This window comes from Heterodontus francisci, chromosome 14 (genome assembly GCF_036365525.1).
Source record: "Heterodontus francisci isolate sHetFra1 chromosome 14, sHetFra1.hap1, whole genome shotgun sequence".
NCBI lineage: Eukaryota > Metazoa > Chordata > Chondrichthyes > Heterodontiformes > Heterodontidae > Heterodontus > Heterodontus francisci.
Window position 1 is genome coordinate 89,686,028 of NC_090384.1, and position 26,288 is coordinate 89,712,315.

Consider the following 26,288-nt stretch of genomic DNA (forward strand, 5'->3'; position numbering starts at 1 on the left):
TCATTGGCTGTAAAGTGCTCTGGGATGTTCTGAACCTGTCACAGGTGCTAATAAATGAAAGAAGGAAAGAACTTGCACCTTTCGCAACTTCTGAACATCCTAAATTGCTTCACAGCCAAAGAAGTATCTTTAAAGTGTAGTCACTGCTGAAATGTAGGGAGATGCAAGTTTTTTTACTCTTTATTCCTAAACTTCCCTTTCCTTGCTAAGTGAGCATATCAATCAAGTGTCACCCAGCTTCGTGCTCACCTCTCCCACCACTGATATTTGAATCCTTTCAGTCCATTTTCTCCCTGGCTGCCTGCTCATTCTCTCAACAGGGGCATGATCCTTTTTTTCATCCTCTCATGCGATGTGGGCATTGCTGGCAAGGCCAGGATTTGTGGTCCACCCCTAATTGCCCTTGATCCACTGTCCAGAGGGCCCTACTAAGGACAGAAAATACATTTTAATACAGACAATCTTGAAAAAGCAGAGAATTGTTCAATTCCATTGAGCATTCTCTTCATTATAGGCTGTAACTGTTAGCTTTCCTCTTCAGAATCTTAATGTAAGAAAAAGAAATACAACAGATATGGTGCTAATTTCTTACAAGTTAGAAACTCCTTTAGTTAACAGAATCATAACAACTCAGAAAGAGGCCATTCAGCCCATCATGCCTGTTCTAGCTCTTTGTAAGATCTATTCAATTAGTCCCACACCCCTGCTCTTTCCCTATAGCCCTGCAACGTTTTCCTTTTCAAGTCTATATCCAATTCCCATTTGAAAGTTACTATTGAATCTGCTTCCTCCATTCTTTCAGGCAGTGCATTGCAAAGCAGGGCTCACAGTCTCAGAATAAACAGAAAGAAAGACTTGCCATTTATAGAGCACTTCTCACCACCATCAAAGCACTTTGTGGCCGCTGAAGTACTTTTTGAAATATAGTTGTTGTTGTAATGTAGGAAATGCAGCAAGCAGTTTGCACACTGCAAACTCCCACAAACAGCAATGTGATAATGAGATAATCTGATTTTTTTGTATTGTTGATTGAGGGATAAATATTGGCCAGGACACCAGGGAGAACTCCCCTACTCTTCTTCGAGATAGTGCCATGGAATCTTTTACATCCACTTGAACAGACAAATGGGGCCTCAGTTTAATGTCGCATCCAAAAGACAGCACAGCACCCCCTCAGTACTACACCGGAGAGGGTCAGAATAGATTTTTGTGCTCAAGGCCTGGAGTTGAATTTGAACCCAGAACCATATGACTCAAAAGTGAGAGTGCTTTCAAATGAACCAAGTGACACTCTATAAAGGGTTGGCCATTTAGGATGGTGATGAAGAGAAATTTCTTCGCTCAAAGGGCTATGAATTCTTGGAATTCCTTACTCCAGAGAGCTGTGGATGCTCAATCATTGTGTATATTCAAGACAGAGTGATAGTTTTTTGTATACTGAGAGAATTAAGGGATATGGAGATAATGACCGTAATTTTACAAGGGGTGAGACCACCTCTGCCGGGCCTGGAAGCCACCCCATGATTTTACGTGGCCAAGGCACTTTTTTGGCCTCAGTGTTTGGGGGGTGGTGGGGGGGGGGATCTTCCGCCCCTCTGAGGCTGGAAGTCCCGTCTCCATGAGCTGCCAACCAATCAGTGGGCTGGCAGCTCTTCAGTCACAGCAGCGCCACCGGGAGTGGTGGCCACTGCTGGGACTGCACCCAGTGAGAGGAGCAGCAATGGAGGAGACCCCGAAATTAAAGGCCTGCTACATGACCCAAACCCGATGGGACCCGACAACATGTGTCGGGTTCGGGTCGGGTCGCTCTTCTGGGTCCGGTTTTCGGGCTCAGGTCGGGTCGGGCTGGGTACAGTTCGGACACACACAGCAAGAAGTGTTAAAAGTAAAAAACCTACCTGAGCTGGCATTCTGGGATGCCAAAGAGGGAAACTCTGAGTCTGCGCAGTGAGCGAGTGAGTGTCTCTATGACGTCATCATGCTCATGCTGCAGCTTCCTGCAGATTGGCAGTCGCAAGGTAGGTAAAGGGAACATTCTGGTGGTCGGGTCAGGCTCGGATCGGGTCGGCTCAGATCGGCTCGGGTTCGGGTCAGGTCGGGCTCTGGTCCGATGTGGTTCTGTCGGGTTCGGGTCAGGTTTTTTTTTCATGACCTGAACAGGCCTTTACCCGGAATTAGGGTAAGTGTATGTGGCCTCACCAGGGGCAATCAACTGTGCCCTGGTGAGGCAAGGTGGGGTGGGGGGGGGAGGAATGGTCGAAGTAGGGTGGGGGAAGATGCTCCAGCAGGGTTGTGCCGTGGGGGGAGCCCTCCATGGGGCACAGGGTGCCCGATCAGGAGGCCCCCCCTCCCAGCTGGCAAGGAGGCTACCAGATTTTACTGGGTGGCCTCCTGAGGTGCTGAGCCACCTATCCATCACTGGCAATATCCCAGCGATGGCGGGAGGAGGTCCTTAAGTGGCAATTAATTAATGGGTTTCATTGGCCTGGGGCAGGCTGGCCATCTGTCACCTCCCCCGCCACTTGTAAAATTGCAGAGGGGGTGGGAAGGCTATGGGAATGGCACCCCCACCTGCCACTCAATTTTGTGCTGCACCACCAACCCCCACCCCCGCGCCCCCCCCCCCCTCGCCTCCAAACCACTCCTGCGGGAATGTAAAATTCCCGCCATGCGGGAAGGTGAAGCTGAGGTAGTAGATCAGCCACCATGGCAGAGCAGGCTCAAAGGGCCAAATGACATACTCTTGCTCCTATTTCTTACATCATGACAACTTGTGGCATAAAAATTTCTCCACGCCTTTTTCTGCCTCCTTGCCAATTATGTTAAATCTGTGTTATCTGGTTATCAACCTTCCTGCCTGCCAAAACAGTTTCTCTCTACCGACTCTATCAAAATCCTTCATAATTTTGAACGCCTCAATCAAATCTCACCTCAACCTTCGCTGCTCTAAGGAGAACAATCCCAGCTTCTCCAATCACTCCACACAACTGAAGTATCTCATCTCTGGTACCATTTTAGTAAATCTCCTCTGTACCCTCTCCTAAGCTTTGGCATCCTTCTGAAAGTGTGGAGTTTGGGATTGGACACAATACTCCAGCTGAGGCCTGGTCAGTAATTTATAAAGGTTTACCATAACTCCACACTTTCTACTGTATACATCTATTTATAAAGCCAAGGATCCCATATGCTTCTTTTTTTAAGTTTTATCGGCCTCTCCTGTCCCCTTCAAAGTTCTCAAAAGTGTTTTTCATTCAGTTGATGAATCTAAATTAAAACAACAGTCAATTCTATAAGGATTCTGACAGAATTATACAACAACTAAATAACTGTACAAAATGTTACCTTCGGTTTAGAATTATATAGACTTGTTACGTGTTCATTAAGGGACAGGAAATGATGTGGTGAACTGAAATTCTGCACTTGGTTCAGAGGTATGCTTGAATTAGGCATGTATTTATCTAAAATCAGCTGTAATCACCAGCATTATTTATCTAGTATTGTGGCTGCCATAAATACAAATCCTCACATAAGCCTATAGTTACAGTAATGCTTTGCAACAACAAAACAGTTTTGTCGGAGCGTTACCACATTCCAGACACTAATCGTGTTCGCCATACCATTCGTGATGATGTTCTGTTCCACTCAACAAAGTGAAAACAGAATTCACAAATTCTAACAAGTGAAGAATTTCATGGTTTCTGCACAGGCAGTAACTAAGAAGTGGCACACAAGAGTTTAACGATTGATTCACAGAACGCCTGTGACAAATATTATTGCTCGTCAATCCAATGCCTGACAAATGGAAGCACTGACTCTCACTGTTGAATTTAGGTGGAGGAGCTGTTACCAGGAATGCAGGTAGTGCTTTGTAGGCTGAAATTTATAAGCCCGCCGCTGCGAAAACAATGATGGCCGGTCTGTGTGGGCTGCACGCCGCGGAGCCGCCACGATCCTAAGTGCGGCGGCTCCTTTAAATAGCCAGGGCTGTCCATCCCCGGCAATGGCATCAGCTGCCTGTGTTCAGGCGCTGATGCCATTTTAAAGGGCTTTGAGCCCTACCATTAAATTTAAAGACTTAAAGGTACAGTTAATAGAAAAATTAAATGCATTTATTTTTCCCCTCTCCCAACGACCACCCCCAATAACAATTAAATTAATTACTTGGCCTCTCCTCCCCAAAATACTTACATTGTCCACCTGACCTTCTCCCCACAAAGTGCATAAATTTTAACCTAAAACCCTTCCCACCATCCCCTCCACCAATGATCTCACTTTGACCCTGTTCCCCCTCTCCCGTACTGAGAAACTTATCTCCTCTACCCTCCCCACCAGTGTTGCACCTCATTTCCCCAGACGGGGATCTGAAGGCGGGGGCATGCCGGCCAGCAGCAGGATAGATCACAGCGGGATAGAAGGCATGAACGTAATGGGGGGATTGGGCAAACCCCAGTCTCACTGTATGGGTGCAATTCAAAATAATCCTGACTGCTCCCCGCACATCAATTAGTTTCCTATGTCCTCCATATTTCCTCACTGGCAGTTTTTCAGCGATTTCTCTCACTTTTAACTCATAAGTTCTCCATTTGAGAATTGCTGAAAATAGAGACATGTTGTCGAAGCTTTTCATCAGGACAATACGCAAGAAAAACCAATGTAGAGGAAAACAACAAGTTATACTGCATTCTTGCGTAGTGACCTGATGAGTGCAAGACGAAAAGCTTCGACAACGGTTCTCTATTTCTTCAATTCCGATTGGCTGCTGTTTTATTTCGACCCAACCGATGTATGACAGCCAAATTGTGGCAAACATAACTATGTTGATAAAAAGATGAAAGAAAAAGCCTTCATCTTGCAACTGATTCAGAGAAAGAAAGATCATACCAATATTCGACTGCCAACAATATTGTAAAATAGCAGAATCCACAATTTTTCTTTTGATTCATCAGACCAAAACTGAGAGGAATGGATCAGCACAAAATGGCAGGAAGACTCAAACACTATAGTTAACAGAGGTCTCATTTCAAGCATTTGAAATCAAAAGCCACTCTGCAACTGGCCTGTAAGAATTATGGAATTATGGTGGTCTTGCCCAATACATTTTTGCACTCCCCTCCTGCTTGTAGGAAAGCCTATTGGTTACACATGATACCTGTCCCTGAAGTCATGGCCTAGATTGGAAATGTGATTTTGAACATGTATCTTCACAGTCCATGACACAGCATGTTAATGCACCAATATCCTGTACCACTTGGCCATTGTTATGGATAAAGCATTGCAGCTAATCAGGAGGAAGTTGACTATGGAACATGCAGCAAGCTTTTCACACCTGGCCTAGATGTGAATTTCCTGGATGACTCTCCTCATGAGCACATCAGCATCTGAATAGCCCTGATCATTGAGTTAATCCTTTAATGCCTTCACACCTGTTCTGCAGCATTGCTTTAACCTTCTCATTCTTACGTCTTTATTTGACCCATTTTAGCAGATGTATTCAAATAGTCTTTGATTTCTTTCCTTTTAGTTCTTTGTTCCATCATTCCCATGTATTTTATGAGCCTTTTAACTGTCACAGACTGTTTAGTATCACAATATTGGGTACAACGACTACAATGTCTGTCTGCAGAACTGATGTATTTTGAGGACTCCTACCAATACCCCTAAAAAGAAAGCTTAGGCACGCCAGAAAGCCTGAATACAAATCCTTCTTGTAAAATGCAGAGCGTAAGAGAAATTATCTTTGTGTGTGCAGCACCTACACAGACTGGAGTTATACTACCACTCTGCTCTCTTTATTTCTTTGATGTTGAGAAAGACGATTTCAGGACTGAGGGCATGGACATACTGTTAATGTGGTAGTCTGATGAGGGGTCATCAACCTGAGACGTTGGCTTTGATTCTCTCTCCACAGATGCTGCTGGACCTGCTGAGTATTTCCAGTATTTTCCATTTTTATTTCAGATTTCCAGCAGCTGCAGTATTTTGCTTTTGCAGTGGCAATGCGTGTCAGCTGCTCGTTTGCAAGCGCTCTTGCCTCTGACTCAGAAGTTTCTGGGTTCAAGTTCCACTCTAGAGACTTGAGCACAACAATCTAGCTAACAGTATAGTACTGAGGGAGTGCTGCTGTTTTTGGAAATGCTGCCTTTTAATGAGAATAGGGCCTTATCTGCACTCTAAGGTAAATGTAAAAGATCGCAGGGTACTATTTTTAAGAAGAGCAGGGGAGTTATACTGTTTATCCCTCAAACAACAACACAGAAACAGATTATCTGCTCATTATCACATTGCTGTTTGTAGGATCTTGCTGTGTGCAAATTGGCTTTCGCATTTCCTACATTACAAAAGTAACCACATTTCTAAAGTACTTAATAAATTGGAAGCACTTGATGTAAAGCACTTTGAGATATCCTGAGACTATGGAAAGTGCAATATGAATTCATGTCTTTTATCTTTATGTGTAACATCTGAAAGGGAAACAGCCAATTGCATCTGACTGTGTGGTGTTTCTAATGGCCTTAAGATGGTGTCGTCCTAACATTATGTTCAACAGGCATCCTTCTATGCAACCTAACTCGGAGAAACCTGATTTATGCCACAGCTTGTGATGTGGACTTCACATTTATAACCACAGTTGCTTAAGTGTTTTGTTTCAATGTAACTGTTGATATTAATCAAACCATTTAGTCACACAAGAAATCTCTAGCATGCAAAGCAAAAATTCCAAATATAAAGGAACCCAACACTTGGTAGCATCAATCCTGCAATAATGAAGTGTTCATCATAATCTTTTCAACAGTACTATTTTGAACAGCTATGTGGATAATATTGTGAAATTCTTACAAAAGCTTCTACATGCGAGCATTGTACTGATTGATCTTGTCAAAAATAGCATTAATGATAAAACTGCAGAAAGATCACAATCTTCCATCAATGCTGAACAGATTTAGTAACAACAGTTAGTTGAGCCATTACCATGACTGATGTCAAGCTCACTAGACTGTTTAAATAGATAAATAAATAAACATATAAATACTGTGACTTCAAAAGCAGGTCAGAGGCTGGGAGTTCTGTGACGAGTAACTCACCTCCTGAGCCCCCAAAGCCTGTCCACCATCTACAAGGCACAAGTCAGGAGTGTGGTGGAATACTCTCCACTTGCCTGGATGTGTGCAGCTCCAACACTCAAGAAACTCAAAACCATTCAGGACAAAGCAGCCCGCTTGATTGGCACCCCATCCACCACCTTAAACATTCACTCCCTCCACCACTGGAACAGTGTGTACCAGCTACAAGATGCATTGTAGCTGCTCACCAAGGTCCCTTCAACAGCACCTTTCAAACCCGTGACCTCTAACACCTAGAAGGATAAGGGCAGCAGGGGCATGGGAACACCACTACTTGCAAGTTACCTCCAAGTCACACACCATGTTGACTTGGGACTATATTACTGTTCTTTCACTGTCACGGGATCAAAATCCTGGAACTCCCTTCCTAAAAGCACTGTGGATGTACCTACACTGTAGTGATTAAAGAAGGCAGCTCACCACCACCTTCTCAAGGACAATTAGGAATAGGCAATAAATACCAGCTTTGCCAACAATGCCCACATTCCATGAATGAATGAAAAAATTCACGCCACTACCTGAGATTAAATCACCTATCTAAAAGGCCCACACAAAAGTTGATGAGCCTCAGTGCAGTGCAATTCATTAAAAGGCAGGTGTTTTCTGACTGGATGCGCTGTATATCATGTAATGTGTACCCCTTTAAACATATTTTGTAAAAAGACGTCCGTGCCATTGTATTAATTGCTGCAGATGTGCAGATAACCAAGGTCAGTGAAGAATTATCAAGACAGGAATGGGCTTCACAGTTATGGTTAAGTTTCAAAGGAATTACAGATCAATGAGACAATTCTGAGTTCTTGCCAAAACAAAAAACATGGGAGTGATGTGAAAATTCACATGATGTGGGAAAGTGTGTAGTTGTAACGCAGTGCCTGTAGGACAAAGCAATACCATATGTCATGTATATCAGTTGCAAAAGTTAAGTCATTTCCACATTGTGCTTCTAACCCATTTCTGGCTTTAAATTTGGTATCTTTATCCCATCCAGATTCAGATAAAGCATCAAACCAAGCTGCAGCTGGTCTGAGGACCCTCACTAATTGAGCCATGAAGCCCATTTACAAGAGCACCTGTTTAAAACAAGTTCCATTGTTAAGAACATAGTTAATTCTTGCAGTTTCTTTTCTATTACCCTGCATATTTAATGAGTTGTAAATCGCTCTTTCAATTTTATTTCATTTGTCAGTTAAGAATATTATTTTGTTTCATTTTTTTTACCATTAGGCAACCAATTACATGATCCAGTAGAGCACATTTTCTCTGAGCTCATCCCCTAGCTGGCTGGAATTATCCAGTTCAATATGATTTAGCTTCAGGCAATGAAAGCTGAGGCTGCAATCTGTCATGGTAGCACATGCTGCAAAGGAAATGGGGTCAGGCTGCAAGGGAGTGGCAATGTGCAGCTGTGCACCACTCAACTCACCCATATTCAAAATGGCAGGATTGATGCACAAGAAAGGAACATAGGTACAGGAAAGGCCATTCAGCCCCTCAAGTCTGTTCCACCCTTTCCTCCATGGTCTTGCCCCTCCCAACGTTCGTAACCTCCTCTGAGATCTCAGCACTCCTCCAATTCAGGCTCTTGAGCATCCCTGCTTTTAATCACTCCACCATTTGCGGCTGTGCTTTCAGTCACCTGGGCCTCTCTACCTCTTTTTCTTCCTTTAACAGGCTCGTTAAAACTCCCTCTTTGACCAAGCTTTTGGTTACCGGTCCTAGTATCTCCTTATGTAGCTCAGTGTCAAATTTTGTTTGACCATGTTCCTGTGAAGTACTTTGGTGACATTTTACTACATTATAGGTGTAGTATAAGTGCAAGTTGTTGTTGTTGATGTTGTCTTGACTGATTTGTATCAGGAGTGGGTAGGAGAGGGTAATGTAGTAGATGTTGTCTACATGGATTTTAGTAAAACATTTGACAAGGTCCCACATGGCACACTGGTCAGAAAAGTAAAACCCCATGTGATACAGGGGAATATGTTGAGTTGGATCCAAAATTGGTTCAGTGACAGGCAACAAAGGGCAATTGTCGACGCATGTTTTTGCGAATGGAAGGCGGTTTCCAGTGGTGTTCCACAGGTCTCATTGTTGGGTCCTATGCTGTTTGTGGTATATATTCATGATTTGGACTCAAATGTGGGAAGCATAATTGTGAAATTTGCTGATGACACAAAAATTGGCCGTGTAGTTGATAGTGAAGAGGATAGCTGTAGACTCCAGAATGATATCAATGGTTTGGTTGAGTGGGCGGGAAAGTGGCAAATGGAAGCAAACTGGAGAAGTCTGAGAAGGGGAGGACAAACAAAGCAAGGGAATACACAATACATGAGAGGATATTTAGAGGGGTAGAAGAAGTGAGAGACCTTGGAGTGCATGTCCACAGGTCCCTGAAGGTGGCAGGACAGGTAGCTAAAGTGGTGAAGAAGGCATATGGAATGCTTTCCTTTATTGGCCGAGGTATAGAATACAAAAGCAGGGATGTAATGCTGGAACTGTATAAAATGCTGGTTACGCCACAGCAGGAGTATTGTGTATAGTTCTGGTCACCACATTACAGGAAGGACATAATTGCTTTGAACAGAGTACAGAGGAGATTTCCAGCCAGGGCTGGAAAGTTGCAGTTATGAGGAAAGATTGCATAGGCTAGGGTTGTTTTCCTTAGAAAGAGGAGGCTGAGGGATCACTTAATTGAGGTGTACAAAATTATGAGGGGCCTAGATAGAGTTGACAGGAAGGACTTGTTTCCCCTAGTGGAGAGGTCAATTACCAGGGAGCACAGATTTAAGGTGATTGGTCGAAGGATTAGAGGGGATATAAGGAAAAACATTTTCACCCAAAGGGTCGTGTGTGTCTGGAATTCACTGCCCAGATCGGTGATGGAGGCAGAAGCCCTCAACTCATTTAAAAGGTACCTGGATATGCACCTGAAGTGCTGTAATCTGCAAGGCTACAGACCAGGTGTTGGAATGTGAGATTAGATTGGGCAGCTAGATTTCTCAGCCGGCACAGGCACGATTGGCTGAATGGCGTCTTTCTGTGCCATAACATTTCTGTGGTTCTATGGGACTCGCAACACTCTTTCTGTGCATTTTATTTGTTGGCATTTGTGCATTGTATTGGAAGGCTAATGGTATGTTCGCCTTTATCGCAAGAGGATTTGAGTACAGGAGAAGTGAAGTCTTGCTTCAACTGTATAGAACCTTGGTTAGACCACACCTGGAGTGCTGTGTGCAGTTTTGATCCCCTTGCTTTAGGAAGGATATTATTGCCATAGAGGGAGTGCAATGAAGGTTCACCAGACTTGTACCCGGGATGGTGGGACTGTCCTATATGAGTTTGGGGAAACTGGGCCTGTATTCTCCAGAGTTTTGAAGAATGAGAGGCGGCACAGTGGCACAGTGGTTAGCACTGCAGCCTCACTGTTCCAGCGACCCGGGTTCGATTCTGGGTACTGCCTGTGCGGAGTTTGCAAATTCTCCCTGTGACTGCGTGGGTTTTCGCCGGGTGCGCTGGTTTCCTCCCACAGCCAAAGACTTGCAGGTTGATAGGTAAATTGGCCATTATAAATTGCCCCTAGTATAGATAGCTGGTAGGGGAATTGAAAGAAGGTGGGGATGTGAGAGGGTAATGGGATTAATGTAGGATTAGTATAAATGGGTGGTTGATTGTCGGCACAGACTCGGTGGGCTGAAGCGTCTGTTTCAGTGCTTTATCTCTAAAAAAAAATCTCATTAAAATCTACAAAATACTTAAAGGGATAGACAGGGTAGATGCAGCTAAGATGTTTCCCCTGGTTGGGGAGTCTAGAACCAGGGGACACAATTTCAAAATAAGGGGGAAGCCACTTAGGACAGAAATGAGAGGGAATTTCTTTACTCAGAGGGTTGTGGATCTTTGGAATTCTCTACCCCAGAGGACTGTGAAGCTCAGTCATTGAGTATGTTTAAAGCAGAGATTGACAGATTTCTAAATACCAATGATTTGATTTTTTTTGATTTAGAGAGACAGCACTGAAACAGGCCCATCGGCCCACAGAGTCTGTGCCGACCATTAACCACCCATTTATACTAACCCTACACTAATCCCATATTCCTACCGCATCCTCACCTGTCCCCTGTCCCTATATTCCCCTACCACCCACCTATACTAGGGGCAATTTATAATCGCCAATTTACCTATCAACCTGCAAGTCTTTTGGCTGTGGGAGGAAACCGGAGCACCCGGAGGAAACCCACGCAGACACAGGGAGAACTTGCAAACTCCACACAGGCAGTACCCAGAATTGAACCCGAGTCACTAGAGCTGTGAGGCTGTGGTGCTAACCACTGTGCCACCCTGATATGATATGAGGATAGTGTGGGAAAAAGGCATTGAAATGGATGATCAGTGATGATCAGATTGAATGGTGGGGCAGGTTCGATGGGCCAAATGGCCTACTCCTGCTCCTATGTTCCCATGTTCCTATTCTGACGTCAATGGTGCAAAGTAAGCAATATGGCTTAGTGAAATAATTGAAATTATGCCATTCGAACAGATTGATGTACCAATGACAAGCTTTATTATTGTTAAATTGTATGAAAATAAGGGCTGCAGATCTGGTAGATATCGCATTGCATTTACAAAGCAGGATTTAAGATTATTTCCCAATGGCCTGAAAGGTAAATGCACTGCCCAATGTGCTGTTAAACCACTAGAAGACCGCATGCTCATTCCAAATTGAGGGCCATGTTAAATAATGATCGCCAGGGTAACAGTATGAGTGCTGCAATTGTCCTTGGCTCTTGCTGATTGAGGGAGGGAATAAATAAGCCAAGGGTCACATACCTGATTGCTGTCCAGTGACCTAGGCTGAAAACCAAGCTGGTGAGGATCAGTTATGATATCCTCAGTGCAAAAGCATTCTAATTCTCACCATCAAGGCTCACACATGAAGAATTGCCTCATGGGCAAAATACCAAAGGAGGCTGGTACCCACGGAGCTACTGCACAATATGGTTTAAAGCCTTGGAGGAAAGTAGGCGAGAACATTAGGGAAATAATCCCATTTTACAAATGCAGTTTAATTCGATGTGAAGTATTTAAATTACAAAGGGGGGCTGGAAAATTAACAGCATCCAGGATCAGCTAATAGCGAAGGGAGAAATACTTGATGACAATTCATGCAGGTGGAACAATTTAAGAAGATGGATATGACGCATAGTAATAAAGGCAAACGGACTAGATAGGGAGTAACTTGGATTAAAAAAGCCTGGGAAAAGAAGTTCAATATATTTACTGTTAAAAAAACATAAAACTAGATTTTGCAATGTGCCGAGTGTGGTAACTGGAAGCAATTATTTTATAGGATGATCTGGACTTAATATTATTAACCATAATTTGGCTGTAAACTGGAAAAGGATGGAAAATAAATATATCGAGATGCAATATATTTAGAAGGGATAGCAAAGATAAGAAAGAAAATGGAATAGTGAGGTTGCACTGTCTCCCCTGAAAGTGCATGGAATCCCTCAGGATTATCACGGGAAGCACAAATACTGCAGTGTCATAGAATCATCTACATGGGTGCTCAGGAAATCTCCAGATTTGGCCAGTCCATCCCAACTGAATGTACTATTAGTAAACGAGGTAATACATGCTGTTGAAAGGGCTACAGACAGGGCAATGCCTCAGTCTGATCAAGCTAATGGAATTCCAGGTTTTATCCGTTGAAGGGACTAAAACAAGGGGTTATAAATAGAAGATTAAATGTAATTGATTTAGGACAGATACCAAGAGGAACTTCATCACACAGAGAGTTGTAAGCCTGTGGAATCACCTCCAGGGTTAGTGGATGAGGCGGAAACTAAGTCAACATTTAGGATTAGATTGGATAGGTGGATGAAGGTAAAGGAGATGAAAGGATAAGGGAACAGGATGGATAAATGTGTTCAGGATGTTTTGTTTGTGTGGAAGCAAAATGCTGGCATGAACTAGTTGGGCTGAATGACCAGTTTCCACATTGTAATTCCATGCATTTCTACATATAAGCAGGCCAGAATTTCTAAGCAAAGCTTTATGATTTCACAACATATCGCAAACAGAATAAATATTCTCCCTAGTATTGATATCTACATCCAGCTGACTTCCAAATAAATTTTGGATAACACTGTGCTTGCACTTCTTTACAGAAAATTATGGCTCCTTGCAAAAAAAGCCAAAAACCTTTAGTAGATTTCTAAGTTCCCCACAGAAACGTGAGCAAAGGCTTTAGTTGGTATGTGTATTTAATGTGAGAGCACAGTGGCATCTAAATGCTGCAAAGATCCAACAGTCAGCTGAGCTGAAGAAATCCAAGAATGTTTATTGAAAAGGGAACCAAACTGCAGGTGTGTAGTTATTGTGACAAGGTTGTGGAAATTCTGGAATGCCATTTGCAGCACAAGATATAAGAAAGACTTGGACAGGGGTATCACTCCACTCGTTACTAATCCCATTAAATCATCACAGTATTTCTACAACAAACAGTGGAGCAAATAAATACACAGATGTACTGAGTTGATTGTTTCCAGCCATTTACAAGATTGTGCTATTTATTCCCTTCAAGTTTCATACTGAACATTTTCTGGAAACTTATTTTCGATGTTGCACAAGTATAAATTTATATTCAGATTTCTTAGGTCACTAATTAATGTTTGAAGCAAATTATTTTAGTGCAGGAAGCTAATTTATAAATTTGTTCGCTTTTACACCAATGTATTTTCTCTAGTGTGGATAAATAGAGATACAATTTTGTGAGATCCCTTGAATCTTTGCAGCCCAGTGCTTACTAAGGATAAGCTGTCCAAAAACTTAGCAGATCAGAAGCAACAACAATTGGACCATTTAGGTTTAATTATAAATATACACATGTTGGTCAATTTGCTTCTATTTGCATTAAAAATGTTGTCAAGGAACAACAGAGGGACAAAAATATTCCTTTGCACAGGAGCATCACCAATTCTGAAAATCTAATTGTTTGTTCCTCTGTGCAATATGGAAACCATCTATGGCTGGAGCCAAAGCAGCAGGGGGATTTTTTTTTTTGAAAATAAAATTTAATCGCCTCCCTGGTGGTCTAATGGTGGAATGTGTATCTATTTTATGTGATATATTGGCAAGAAGATCAAGAAAACACAAAACCCTGCTGGTATATTAATGCATTTAGCTTTCCCATTTGTGTGCTGGGAGCTAATGGTGGTGATGGTGAAGTCACAGCCTCTGGGACACTAGTGCATGGATTAGAATTAGATCGCGGATATTGCTTTGTGACTACTCAATTTGTCCTACTTCCAAAATCTAAGGCCCTGCAGAAACACAAATTCTCATTCCTGATGCATATTTCAATTTAAATAACAGAATGGTTCCTGTAGACACCATTGAAGATATAAATACTTAAAATGGAATCATTCTTGACATCAAGACCCTTGACATCAAGGCAGCATTTGACCGAGTATGGCATCAAGGAGCCCGAGCAAAACTGAGGTCAATGGGAATCAAGGGGAAAACCCTCCGCTGGTTGGAGTCATACCTAGCGCAAAGGAAGATGGTTGTGGTTGTTGGAGGTCAATTATCTGAGCTCCAGGACATCACTGCAGGAGTTCCTCAGGGTAGTGTCCTAGGCCCAACCATCTTCAGCTGCTTCATCAATGACCTTCTTTCAATCATAAGGTCAGAAGTGGGGATGTTCGCTGATGATTGCACAATGTTCAGCACCATTCGTGACTCCTCAGATACTGAAGCAGTCTGTGTAGAAATGCAGCAAGACCTGGACAATATCCAGGCTTGGGCTGATAAGTGGCAAGTAACATTTGCGCCACACAAGTGCCAGGCAATGACCGCCTCCAACAAGAGAGAATCTAACCATCTCCCCTTGACATTCAATGGCATTACCATCGCTGAATCCCCCACGATCAACATCCTAGGGGCTACCATTGACCAGAAACTGAACTGGAGTAGCCATATAAATACCGTGACTATAAGAGCAGGTCAGAAGCTAGGAATCCTGAGGCGAGTAACTCACCTCCTGACTCCCCAAAGCCTGTCCACCATCTACAAGGCACAAGTCAGGAGTGTGATGGAATACTCTCCACTTGCCTGGATGGATGCAGCTCCAACAATACTCAAGAAGCTCGACACCATCCAGGACGAAGCAGCCCGCTTGATTAGCACCCCATCTACAAACATTCACTCCCTCCACCACCGACGCACAGTGGCAGCAGTGTGTACCATCTACAAGATGCACTGCAGCAATGCACCAAGGTTCCTTACACAGCACCTTCCAAACCCGCGACCTGTACCAACTAGAAGGACAAGGGGAGCAAATACATGGGAACACCACCACCTGCAAGTTCCCCTCCAAGTCACACACCATCCTGACTTGGAACTATATCGCCGTTCCTTCACTGTCGCTGGCTCAAAATCCTGGAACTCCCTTCATAACAGCACTGTGGGTCTATCTACCCCAAATGACTGCAGCGGTTCAAGCAGGCAGCTCACCACCACCTTCTCAAGGGCAATTAGGGATGGGCAATAAATGCTGGCCTGGCCAGTGACGCCCACATCCCCATGAATGAATTTAAAAAAATTCACCATTAACAATGCCCAGGGATCTTATTAATGTAAGCATTTACTTATTTTATGTATTTTTACATTCCAACAGTGGCTGTACTTCAAGAGAACTTTGTGGCTTAGTTGGAAGCACTCTTACCTCTGAATCTCCAGGTTCAAGTCCCCTCTTTGGACTTGAGCCCAAAAAGTAAGGCTGAAACTTCAGTGCAGTACTGAGGGACTGTTTGATGTGCCAGCTTTTGGATGAGACTTTAAATTTATTTATTTACTTATTTAGAGATACAGCACTGAAACAGGCCCTTCGGCCCAACGAGTCTGTGCTGACCATTAACCACCCATTTATACTAATCCTACACAAATCCCATATTCCTACCACATCCTCACCTGTCCCTATATTCCCCTACCACCTACCTATACTAGGGGCAATTTATAATGGCCAATTTACCTACCAACCTGCAAGTCTTTTGGCTTGTGGGAGGAAACCGGAGCACCCGGAGAAAACCCACACAGACACAGGGAGAACTTGCAAACTCCGCACAGGCAGTACCCAGAACTGAACCAGGGTCGCTGGAGCTGTGAGGTTGCGGTGCTAACCACTGCGCCACTGTGCCGCCCATTGAAGCCCATCTGCCTGCTCTGGTGGATGTAAAAGATTCCATGGCACTATTCTGAAGAAGAACAGGGGAGTTATTCCTGGTATAATAAAAGCAAAATACTGCAGATGCTGGAAATCTGAAACAAAAAAAAAATGCTGGAAATACTCAGCAGGTCTGGCAGCATCTGTGGAGAGAGAAGCAAAGTTAACATTTCAAAATGATAACTGAGTTATTCCTGGTGCCCTGGCCAATATTTATCCCTCAATCAACATCACAAAAACAGATTATCTGATCATTATCACATTGCTGTTTGTGGGAGCTTACTGTGCCAAGAAGTGGCTTTACACATCTTTGGGTACAAGTTCATTGGCACCTGAACCACCACCTTAAACATTCACTCCCTCCACCAGTGCACAGTGGCAGCAGTGTGTACCATCTACAAAACGTACTGCAGCTACATGTCAAGGCTCCTTCAAAAGTACCTTCCAAACCCGCAAACTTTACCACCTAGAAGAACAAGTGCAGCAGGCGTTGTTAACGCCACCAAGATCTCCTCCAAGTCACACACCATCTTGACTTGAAAGTATCTCGCTGCTCCTTCACCGTTGCTGGGTCAAAATCCTGGAACACCCTCCCAAACAGCACTGTGGATGTACCTACACCACATGGACTGCAGCAGTTCAAGAAGATGGCTCACCACCACCTCTCAAGTGCAATTAGGGATCAAATATAAATAATGGCCTTTCCAGAGACCCTCACATCCCATCACCAAATACATTTTAAAAACTACTGTTGCACAGTTTCTAGTCAGTAGTTGGACTAACTGGAGAAAGGGTGTTCTGTGTAGCAAAATCTCATGCATGTTTATAAAGAACATTTTATGATTTCACTACATCTAATGCGCAAGAAAAGTATCCTCCCCATAGAGTTCAATCAGACATTTAGATGTTTCAAATTGTTGATGAAAGTGACAAAAAACTCACTCATCGTGGCACCAATTGTTCTGTGTGGAGATGAGGAATTATTGATCCTGATGGTGGGATGGTTACACTGAATGTGATCCTGCTGCAAGGTATCACAATCCTATAATAAAAGCAAAATTACTGCGGATGCTGGAAATCTGAAATAAAAACAATAAATGCTGGAACCACTCAGCAGGTCTGGCAGCATATGTGGAAAGAGAAGCAGAGTTAACGTTTCAGGTCAGTGACCCTTCTTCAGAACTAGCAAATGTCAAAGATTATAAGCAAGTGAAGCGGGGGTGGGGCAAGAGATAACAAAGGAGAAGGTGTAGATTGGATAAGGCTACATAGCTGACCAAAAGGTCATGGAGCAAAGGCAAACAATATGTTAATGGTGTGTTGAAAGACAAAGCATGAGTACAGATAGGGTGTTAACGGACTGAAGATTGAACAGCAGCAAGTACAAACATGAAAAAAAAACAGTGGGTAAGCAAACTGAACAAACTAAGATGATTTAGTCTTAGTCTGTTTCTGGCAAAGGTGGGACTTGTACAAGTTGGACGGATTGTACCTGAACCAGAACGGGACCAACATCCTTGCTGGAAGGTTTGCTAGTGCTGCTGGGGGGGTTTAAACTAATTTGGCAGGGGGATGGGATACAGAGTGGACGTACAGTTGGGGGTGATGCACAGTCAAATATAAAAGAGAAACTGAGTCAGTCTGGAAGGCAGGGCAAATATAGACCTGTTAAAGCACAAGTGCAAAATGCAAGGCTGGATTGCATCGATTTTAATGCAAGGAGTCTTACTAGTAAGGCAGATGAATTGAGGGCGATGATTAGCACTGGGATTATGATACTATTGCTAACACAAAGACATGGTTGAGGGAGGGGCAGGACTGGCAGCTCAATATTCCAGGGTATAGGATCTACAGGTGAGACAGGGGAGTGGGTAAAAGAGGAGGTGGCATTACACTGTTGATCAAGGAGTCAATTACTGCAGTAAGGAGGGATGATATCTTAAATGGTTCCTCAAATGAGGCCATATGGGTAGAAATTAAAAACAAAAAGGGGGCAATCACTTGGCTGGGAGTGTACTACAGGCCTCCAAACAGTCAGGGAGAGATAGAGGAGCAGATATAGAGGCAAATCTCAGAGAGCTGTAAAAGTAATAGGGTAATAATAGTAGGGGATTTCAACTTCCCCAATATCAACTGGGATAGGTTTAGTGCAAAAGGCTTAAACAGGGTGGAATTCCTAAAATGCATACAGGAGAGCTTTTTGAGACAGTACGTAGAAAGTCCTACAAGAGAAGGGGCCGTACTGGACCTAATCCTAGGGAATGAAGCTGAACAGTGGTAGAAGTGTCAGTGGGGGAGCATTTCGGGGATAGTGACCATAACTCTGTAAGATTTAAGTTGATTATGGAAAAGGACAAAGATGGACCAGAAATAAAGATACTGAATTGGGGGAAGGCCGATTTCAAAATGATAAAACAGGATCTGGCCAAAATGGACTGGGAGCAGCTACTTGTCGGAAAGTCTAGATCAGACCAGTGGGAGTCATTCAAAGAGGAAATAGTGAGAGTTCAGAGCCAACATGTACCCATTACCGTGAAGGGTAGGACCAACAAGTCCAGGGAACCCTAGATGTCAAGGGATATAGAGGATTGGATCACGAAAACAAAGGAGGCTGATGGCAGATTCAGAGCACTGAAAACAGCAGAGGCACTAGAGGAGTATAGAAAGTGTGGGTTGGGGGGTGGGGGGGGGGCTTAAAAAAGCAATTAGGAGAGTGAAGAGGGGACATGGAAAAACACTGGCGGGCAAGATAAATCCTAAGGCATTTTATAAGTATATTAAGGGCAAGAGGATAACCAGGGAAAGAGTAGGGCCCATTAGGGACCAAAGTGGCAATCTGTGTGTGGAACTGGAGGACATAGGTGAGGTTTTAAATGATTGCTTTTCATCTGTGTTCACTATGGAGAAGGACAATGTAGGTGTAGAAATCAGGGAGTGGGATTGTGATATACTAGAACATATTAGCATTGAAAGGGAGGAAGTATTAGCTGTTTTAGCAGGCTTAAAAGTGGATAAATCCCCAGGCCCAGATGAGATGTGGGCAAGGGAGGTGATAGCAGGGGCTCTGACACAAATTTTCAAATCCTCTCTGGCTACAGGAAAGGTACCAGAAGACTGGAGGACAGCGAATGTGGTACCATTATTCAAGAAGGGTAGCAGGGATAAACCAGGTTATTACAGGCTGGTGAGTCTGACATCAGTTGTAGGGAAATTATTGGAAAAAAGTCTGAGGGACAGGATTAATCCCCACTTGGAGAGGCAGGGATTAATCAGGGATAGTCAGCATGGCTTTATCAGGGGGAAATCATGTCTAGCTAACTTGATTGAATTTTTTGAGAAGGTGACTAGATGTGTAGATGAGGGTAAAGCAGTTGATGTAGTCTATATGGACTGCAGTAAGGCTTTTGATAAGGTCCCACATGTGAGATTGGTTAAGAAGGTAAGAGCCCATGGGATCCAGGGCAATTTGGCAAATTGGATCCAAAATTGGCTTAGTGGAAGGAGGCAGAGGGTGATGGTCAATGGTTGTTTTGCGAGTGGAAGCCTGTGACCAGTGGTGTACTGCATTGATCGGTGCTGGGACCCTTACTGTTTGTCGTGTACATTAAAGATTTCGACGTGAATATAGTAGGTATGATCAGTAAGTTCGCAGATGACACGAAAAGTGGTGGTGTCGTAAATAGTGAGGAGGAAAGTCTTCGATTACAGGACGATATAGATGGACTGGTAAGATGGGCGGAGCAGTGGCCAATGGAATTTAATCCTGAGAAGTGTGAGGTGATGCATTTTGGGAGGACTAACAAGACAAGGGAAGATACAATGGATGGTAGGATCCTAGGAAGTACAGAGGGTCAGAGGGACCTTGGTGAAATTGTCCATAGATCACTGAAGGCAGCAGCACAGGTAAATAAGGTGGTTAGGAAGGCATATGGGATACTTGCCTTTATTAGCTGAGGCATAGAATATAAAAGAGGGAGGTTATGATGGAGCTGTATAAAACACTAATTAGGCCATAGCTGGAGTACTGTGTACAGTTCTGGACAGCACACTATAGGAAGGATGTGATTGCATTGGAGAGGGTGCAGAGGAGATTCACCAGGATATTGCCTGGGCTGGAGCATTTCAGCTATGAAGAGAGACTGAGCAGAGAAGGCTGAGGGGGGACATTATTGAGGTATACAAAATTATGAGGGGCATTGTTAGGTTAGATAGGGAGAAACCTTTTCCCTTAGCGGAGGTGTCAATAACCAGGGGGCATTCTTCTTTGGGCCTCCTTGTCTCGAGAGACAATGGATATGCGCCTGGAGGTGGTCAGTGGTTTGTGAAGCAGCGCCTGGAGTGGCTATAAAGGCCAATTCTAGAGTGACAGGCTCTTCCACAGGTGCTGCAGAGAAATTTGTTTGTCGGGGCTGTTGCACAGTTGGCTCTCCCCTTGCGCCTCTGTCTTTTTTCCTGCCAACTACTAAGTCTCTTCGACTCGTCACATTTTAGTCCTGTCTTTATGGCTGCCCTCCAGCTCTGGCGAACGCTGGCAACTGACTCCCACGACTTGTGATCAATGTCACAGGATTTCATGTCGCGTTTGCAGACGTCTTTAAAGCAGAGACATGGACGGCCGGTGGGTCTGATACCAGTGGCGAGCTCGCTGTACAATGTGTCTTTGGGGATCCTTCCATCTTCCATGCGGCTCACGTGGCCAAGCCATCTCAAGCGCTGCTGACTCAGTAGTGTGTACAAGCTGGGGATGTTGTCCGCCTGGAGGACTTCTGTGTTGGAGATACGGTCCTGCCACCTGATGCCAAGTATTCTCCGGAGGCAGCGATGATGGAATGAATTGAGACGTCGCTCTTGGCTGACATATGTTGTCCAGGTCTCGCTGCCATAGAGCAAGATACTGAGGACACAGGCCTGATACACTCGGACTTTTGTGTTCCGTGTCAGTGCGCCATTTTCCCACACTCTCTTGGCCAGTCTGGATATAGCAGTGGAAGCCTTACCCATGCGCTTGTTGATTTCTGCATCTAGAGACAGGTTACTGGTGATAGTTGAGCCTTGGTAGGTGAACTCTTGAACCACTTCCAGAGCATGGTCACCAATATTGATGGATGGAACATTTCTGACGTCCTGCCCCATGATGTTCGTTTTCTTGAGGCTGATGGTTAGGCCAAATTCATTACAGGCAGCCGCAAACCTGTCGATGAGACTCTGCAGGCACTCTTCAGTGTGAGATGTTAAATTTAAGGTATGGGGCAGGAGGCTTAGAGGGGATTTGAGGAAAAAAAAATTTCACTCAGAGGGTGGTTGGAATCTGGAACATACTGCCTGAAGAGGTGGTAGAGGCAGGAACCCTCAGAACATTTAAGAAGTATTTAGATGAGCACTTGAAATGCCATAACATGCAAGGGCTGGAAAATGGGATTAGGATAGTTAGGTGCTTGATGGCTGGCACAGACACGATGGGCCAAAGGGCCTGTTTCTGTGCTGTATAACTCTATGACTCTAGTATTTAGATACGCCAATGTCTCGACTTGTCTAGTATTGAACTAAAATGTCAACAATTTCTTGCTCGGTAATTAGGTGAGGCATAAACAAAGGGATAACTTTGCATAAAATCCAAGTATCCCTGACTTATAAATTCTGAACATTTACATCGTTAATCTTAATGGTGTCACCTTAAATTCCATTTCACTGCTGGTGCTAACAATTTTTTGAATTTATTAATACAAAATGGTAATGGTAAGTCTTTGTTACGTTTAAACCATTGCTGGTTTTTGTGCTCTGGTGTAGTCCAATCAGATGTACAGGACATTTCAGTTTTGATTAACATTGGCAAAACTGGCATATGCACATGTGTAATTTTGGGTCTAACTTCCTGATTACACTGCTACAGGAAATTTTACCCCAAAAGGGCTTCCATCTTTGTGAAAGACCTTTGACAATTTATGTTTTATGGAGGGAGAGGAGCCTTTCATTATTTATACCATGATGATTTCACATAAGTTACATGATAAGGTGGTGTAATTGCATTGTGTGCCTATAAGAAATGTAACAGGGATTTTATAAAATAATTTTCTCGAGGTTTTATTGGTTAGAATTGAGCTTTGGCTAAGAAATAGATATTGGACCTCATTAAGGTATGGAATATTTCCATCCGCTACAATTATTTATGGCTTAACTGCATAACAGCAACAACGTCCGCAAAAAGTGCAGCAACGTTTGCAAATAGTATAGCGATCACTTTTTGTTCTGTCGACACCAGTAATAATTTGTTCCTATCTCAGATTTTCCACCTCAGAGCACAAAAGAGTCTAATTCGTCAGCTTTGATAGAATTTTCTGGTCTATTGCCATCATTTACTGGTAAAGAGCTCCTCTTGACCTTCCTCATTATTGACCACTTAATTTCTCTTTTCTTAACTCATCCAGCACCGTCTGGTGCCATGTGTCAGGAGTATTGAAGTTAATGGCTGTCTGCACACACTGTCATGATCGGTTGGTCCTGAAAGAATGGAGGAGCAGGTGGTGTATCTAAGCAGGGCCCTGTCAGAAAAAGGGGCACCACTGCTCTGCCCTGTCCCAACCTGCCACTGCTCCCCTCCCTCACAACTGTTCTACTTCAAGACAGCTGACCTTTGATCTGTCTTCCAATTTACTCAATGTTTTGTAAAGTCACAAAGTCGCAGAAATTCTCTTTGCAGAATGAATCTTTCCTTTATTCTCTCTAGCCTATTCATTGTACTTTTTTGGTTGGGGGTGTTAAACAGATCTTTTCATTTTGATAAATCATTTGTTAATAAAGCTGCTCACTATTCTTTCATTGATATGGCCGATCACTTTTATGCTGCTACTTTCTGGCATTATGCTGCCATGGATAATGATCCGCTTTATTTAAACTTATTGAGAATATTGATTGCAGCATAAATTCTCTAGTACACAGCAGATGTATAAAGGATCGCTGACTTTTGACTGTCAGTCTTTCAGTTCGGCAAATAAGATTAAAGCCAATGCAAATTTTTTTTTGTCAGCAGAATGGCATATTTTACATTAACCCTATTAGTGTCAGACCCCTTAAAAACCACAGAGCTCAACACAGCAAAAAAGCCTATTAAGTGCCACGCGAATGTTTTAAACATTCTTCATGCACATCTTCTTTACCAGGACCATGTTTCTTTCTGCTGCAAAAACACTGTGCTATATGAACAAATGTTATTCTTGTTGAGAACATAAGGGCAGCAGTATTCATTGCTTATTTGAGAAGTCTTGTTTTAAAACAGTAATCCTTTATTTGCACCTACTTAGCCAACACAAAGTGCTATAAATACCACCACCACGTAAAAGATTGAGTTCCCTTGCCACAGCTGCATTGGGTCGATTTAGCATTAACTCTTCATGTACATTTATCTGCATCAGACTGGGTCTACACTGCTTTTTTAAAAATATGGTTGGATTTACAATACCATATACAATTGGCACAATGTTTTTCTAATGGTCTGTCTTTTCCTGAAGATGGTGACTTATGCTTGGGCACAACCGCATGGATGTTAACAGCCTTCTGATTTCTTGCCAAGCAACCATTCTGCATGTGAGAGGTTGGACAGCACTAAGCAGTTCCACTACTGGGGGCATAGTGGCTGCACCTGATCCTGTGCTCACACACAAACAATGCTGAGACGCATGTACTTTCCAGCTGGAATAACTGCATAGCGAGGAGCAGAAACTCTGGCTGATTTCCCTAACCCACCCTACCCTCCCCACCACCCTGCCACCTCCACCACCACCCCCACCCACCCCCTACCCCCAAATCCTTGGGGTGGAAGTCCAACTACAGTGTCCTTATCGCAGTCCTGACTTGGATTGGGCTTTGAAATTGGGATCTTCCTGATCTACACCACAGCAGGCACTGAATGTACTGACAAAGCCACCAGGAGGGGGCCACAAACCAATTTTTATTTACACATTATTTTAAGAAGAACATCGGCATGAACTGCCAAATATTAAAAACAGCTGCAATACTGACAGGTGAAATCATAAACAGCCCATGGCATCAAAATAAAGCTGAATAGGCAGGATGCAGTCTTGACAAGTATTGCCAAAACAAACTCCTTTTGAATGAAAAAAGAATGAACCACTGAAACTTACTGGATATTTTTGAAATTGGTATTGTTAAAAGACACACAATGGACCCATAATTCTTGGGACTGGACAGGGTGTAAGACCAATTTATCCATAATGGGTGAGGAGGTCAGGTGGAACACGGGGCTGTAGGATTCAGGCCCATTTAGATGGGACTTCTAGATTCCAATTGGGGGGAGGGTCGGCATGGGTGAATATTTCATTGGTGCCCCACTTCATCAAATGGGCATCTTAGGGCACCAGACTTGCTCAAGAAATTCCTCTCTTTACACCTTTGAAAGGCTTCAAAGGAAAGCACAAAACACCTTCTGTTGAGCCAAAGTATTATTACAGTAAAGTCCTTTCCTTTCCTTTTTGGCCTCCTTGTCTCGAGACCCAATGGGTAAGCACCTAGAGGTGATCAGTGGTTTGTGGAGCGTCGCCTGGAGTGGCTATAAAGACCAATTCTAGCGTGACAGACAGACTCATCCACAGGCTCGGCAGGTAAAGTTGGTTGTCAGGGCTGTTACACAGTTGGCTCTCTCCTTACACTGCTGTCTCTTTTCCTGTCAACTGCTAAGTCTCTTCAACTCGCCACTCTTCAGCCCCGCCTTTATAGCTGTCCGCCAGCTCTGGCAATCGCTGGCAGCTGGCTCCCACAACTTTGGTCAATCTCGCAAGACTTCATGTCGCATTTGCAAACGTCTTTAAAGCGGAGACATGGACAGCCGGTGGGTCTGATACCAGTGACGAATTCACTGTACAATACATCCTTGGGGATCCTGCCATCTTCCATCCGGCTCAATGGCCAAGCCATCTCAAGCGCCGCTGGTTCAGTAGGGCGTAAATGCTGGGGATGTTGGCTGCCTCGAGGACTTCTGCGTTGGAGATACAATCCTGCCACTTGATGCCAAGGATTCTCTGGAGACAGCGAAGATGGAATGCATTGAGACGTCGCTCTTGGCTGATATACGTTGTCCAGGCCTCACTGCCATAGAGCAAGGTACTGAGGACACAGGCTTGAAACACTCGGACCTTTGTGTTTCGTGTCAGTACACCATTTTCCCACACCCTCTTGGCCAGTCTGGACATAGCAGCAGATGCCTTTCCCATGCATTTGTTGATTTCTGCATCGAGAGTCAGGTTACTGGTGATAGTTGAGCCTAGGTAGGTGAACTCTTGAACCACTTCCAGAGCGTGGTTGTCGATATTTATGGATGGGGCATTTCTGACGTCCTGTCCCATGATGTTCGTTTTCTCGAAACTGATGGTTAGGCCAAATTCGTTGCAGGCAGCCGGAAGCCTGTCGATGAGTCTCTGCAGACATTCTTCCGTGTGGAAAGAGGAGTTCCCCGATGAGGACTTTCCTTACTTTGCTCTTCGCTCTATGACGGGCAAGGTTGAATAATCTGCCATCTGATCTTGTGTGGAGGAAAATTCCTTCTGAAGACTTAAATGCGAGAGAGAGCAACAGTGAGATGAAGATCCCAAACAGTGTGGGTGTGAGAACACAGCCCTGTTTCTCACCACTCAGGTTGGGAAAGGAGTCTGTTGAGGCACAGTTATGCTGAATTCTGCCTTTCATATTGTCATGGAACGAGGTGATGATGCATAGTAGCTTTGGCGGACATCCGATCTTTGCTAGTAGTCTGAAGAGACCACGTCTGCTGACGAGCTCAAAGGCTTTGGTGAGATCTATGAAGGCAACGTAGAGGGACATCCATTGTCCACGGCATTTCTCCTATAGCTGGCGAAGTGAGAACAGCATATCAACAGTGGATCTCTCTGTTCGAAAGCCGCACTGTGCCTCAGGGTAGATGCCTACTTTAG